The sequence below is a fragment of the Mus caroli genome, chromosome 12 (assembly GCF_900094665.2).
Source record: "Mus caroli chromosome 12, CAROLI_EIJ_v1.1, whole genome shotgun sequence".
Taxonomy (NCBI): Eukaryota; Metazoa; Chordata; class Mammalia; order Rodentia; family Muridae; genus Mus; species Mus caroli.
In genome coordinates, this window is record NC_034581.1 from 71,802,848 (window position 1) to 71,806,365 (window position 3,518).

General features: G+C 36.2%; 1 protein-coding gene across 6 annotated transcripts in view; it reads left to right on the forward strand.

Annotated features, from left to right (window-relative positions):
* The window catches only part of Fut8 (fucosyltransferase 8), a 214,389-nt gene that overhangs the window by 28,928 nt on the left and 181,943 nt on the right, over positions 1 to 3,518 (forward strand). The gene's annotated exons all lie outside the window — the stretch shown is intronic.

Here is a 3,518-nt window from a genome sequence, read left to right on the forward strand (position 1 = left end):
CTGGCCTCGAACTCAGAAATCCGCCTGCCTCTGCCTCCGGAGTGCTGGGATTAAAGGCGTGCGCCACCATGCCCGGCTTCATTTACATTTCAAATGCTATCCCTAAGACCTCCTATACCGCCTCCCACCCCCTGCCCTAATCCCCAACCCACCCACTCCAGGTTCCTGGCTCTGGCATTCCCCTGTACTGGGCCATATGATCTTCACAAGACCAAGGGCCTCTCCTCCCATTGATGGCCGACTCGGCCATCCTCTGCTACATAATACATGGTACTTTAAAAGGCATTTTGCATTATTTCTGACTAAGCAAACTTATGTTAGTACTATCTGATATACTTTTAGCTTGAAAGGATTTATATGAAAAGTGACTAATACATAGAAAGCCTTTGGTTCAAGATCAGGCCTTTTCCTGTTGTCCAAACTGGTCTTGACTCTGGACTAAAGCAGTACTTCAGCTTCAGCCTCTTGCACGCTGGAACTATAGTCCTGTGCCATAATATTTGACCTAGAATACCTTTAAAATGTTACTATGTATATTAAAACACAAATAGATTGATATGTGGCCATTCAAACAATTGGCATAACATTTTAGTGTAAAAATTTTGATGGCTACCTTGTATATAGCTTCTTCTTTTGCACAGGTAATAATTACCATTTATTGAATGTTCAGTAGACAACTTGCTAAACATTCAAACTGCTGTTATCATAATTATGGTGTGTTATTTTCTCTGTTACAGATGTGAAGACTGAAGCATTGAGGTATTACTTAACATGTTTGTTCACACAGCAAAAACCTGATAGGACTGGAATTTTAAGAATTTCAAACTGAGAAATCCTTTTTTTGTTTGTATTTTTATAAAAGCGTTTGAATTATAACATAAAGCACAAATACAGAGAACAAAATGAATATTTACTTCATGTTTTAAAAGGGAATACGTTTAGAAAACCACCCAGAAGTTGTCAGCTCTTCCACAGTTTGCTGTGTATCTCATCTCAGTCATAACTGCTTCATTGTCCAAAAGTAGACATTGTTTTCATTTTTATGGAGATCTGTATTTTTATTGTTCAAGTGTGTGTCCCTAGACTACTGTGGCTTAGCTTACCTTTTCTTTTTCTTTTCTTTTCTTTTTTTTAAAATTTGGTGTCTTTTGAGCTGTTAATCTACATGTTTCCCTCTCACCTCTCTCTTCCTTTCCTTTTAATTTAGCTACTCAGCTCTGAGCTTACAGGTTTTCACAGACTCAATTTTGCTGATTATATATGATAGTATAATTCAGCATTCATCTCTGTTTTCTGTATGCTCTAAAGATTTCCAGCTTAATCCAGACTTGATCATAATTGATGTGATCTGCTTGTAAAACCTGAGGAGGCATTTGATCGTGGATGACTTTCTGATATAAGAGCAATTATTTTTTTGTGAGGTTGCAAAATGGTGATATTCTAAATTATTTCTTCTAAGAAGGAAACTTCCATAGAATACTGTCCTTATTTATTGTATTATTGGCTAGTAAAATTGACAAGAGAATAAATGTTTGCTTCTTCATTTTTATTTACCAATTTTGAAGATAATGAATTTATTCCCTGAGTCTAAACCTTTGAAGATGTTAGATGCTTTGTTTGCTTGTCATTGTTTAATATCTCATTAGCTTACATAGTCAGACATACTAGATTTCAGTGCACTGCCATTTCTGTGGCTCATGAAGTTCATCAAGTTCCATTTTGAACAGTGAATATCTTGAAAATGTTCTGAATTCTTTCAACATGACAGTACAGTACTCATCTTTGATAGCATTGTATGACAGGTTGTTCCAGGATTATGTTGTACATTTTCTGTTGATTCTGTGAAAACAGCAATTCCTCCAAAAATTCTTAGCCATGGAGACTATTCTATAGTGGGGTACTATTTGAACAATATCCTGACCAGAACCATCAGTAAAAAGAACCTTGGTTTGGCTTAAATATCACTCAGTTATAACTGTTTCTGTTTCAAGTAGTAGCCACTGTTTTCATTTTTACAGTGATCTGCACTTTTGTTGTCCAAATACATGTCCCTATATGTTGTGCCTTAGTCCTAGAAACTTTTTAAAATTTAAAAATATTTGCTGAGTACATATTAGACTGTGAATATCTTTTCAAGCCCATGATTTGTTCTCCCTAGGTGGTTTCTAGGTGCTCACTATGTAGTGAAATGAACAAGATCCTGGCTTTGATAGCATACCTTATTCTTCTTTATATGAGTTGTGTAACTTTGAGTATAAAGAATTTAATAGGGGATGGAGATAATTATAAAGTAATTATAAATATAAATAAAATATAAATAATTATATTTTGTCAACTATTATAAACATACATGGGTCAATATATATTATAGTAATTGGTGGGTGAGAACACCTTATCAACATGGTATATAACAGTACTTAACTAGTTTGACAATATAGATGTCCTGCCCAAATAAATGTAGCATTCATAGCTCCATGTGTTAATAATTTAAACAATAAAGTTTACAAAATTGACTATTAAGCTTCGTATTTTTAGTTTTGTATTCCCAAGTTGTAAATAGACAAAGTTAAAGATATGTTTTCTCCAGCACATTAAATTAACTTGTACTGTAGTCTTGGCTTGTAAACAACATAGAATTAACTACTATTGTCAGTGTGGAAACCCTTTTCCTGCTTTATTTACATTACTTAGGAGGTGAGTGGTATGCTGTGGAGGAATGTTACTTTCCTGTAGGAACCATTGATTTTTCTTGTTGTTCCTAAATCTGATTCTGCTGCAGAATAACTGCCTTTCTGCAGGGGCACCATGCTGCTAACAGTGTGACCCTGCTCTCATGCGGAATGAGACAGAAAACTTATGACCATAGCCTGGAACTCATAATATAAAACACATAAATTCACAACGCATATGCTTTCCTATATTTTTAAACTGTGGTTAGGAATAGTTTATAAATTACAATTTGGTAATTTGTATGGGCTGGGTGAGGGATAGAATTACCATTTATACATTTTTTTTTCCATGTAAAGAGAGAGGTCACATTTAGTTCTGAGTGAGTTTAGGATTAAATGGTGACTTGTCTACTTTTACATTTAAGGATGTTCAGCTTGCCAAATGACAAGCCTGAAATTTTTGCCTTACATACTAGTTTTAAATCCTCAGCTCCGTCAGTCTTTCCCCTAACCTCTTCCATTGGGGTCCTTGGGCTCAGTCTGATGGTTGGCTGTAAGTATCTGCATCTGTATTGGTCAGGTGCTGGTAGAACCTTTCAGGGAACAGCCATACCAGGCTCCTGTCAGCAGGCACTTCTTGGTATCAGCAATAGTTTGGGGGTTTGGTGTCTGCAGATGGGATGGATCCCGAGGTGTGGCAGTCTCTGGATGGCCTTTCCTTCAGTCTTGTTTGTTTGCTTGGTTTTTTTTTTTTTTTTTTGGTTTTTTGAGACAGGGTTTCTCTGTATAGCCCTGGCTGTCCTGGAACTCACTTTGTAGACCAGGCTGGCCCCGAACTCAGAAATCCAC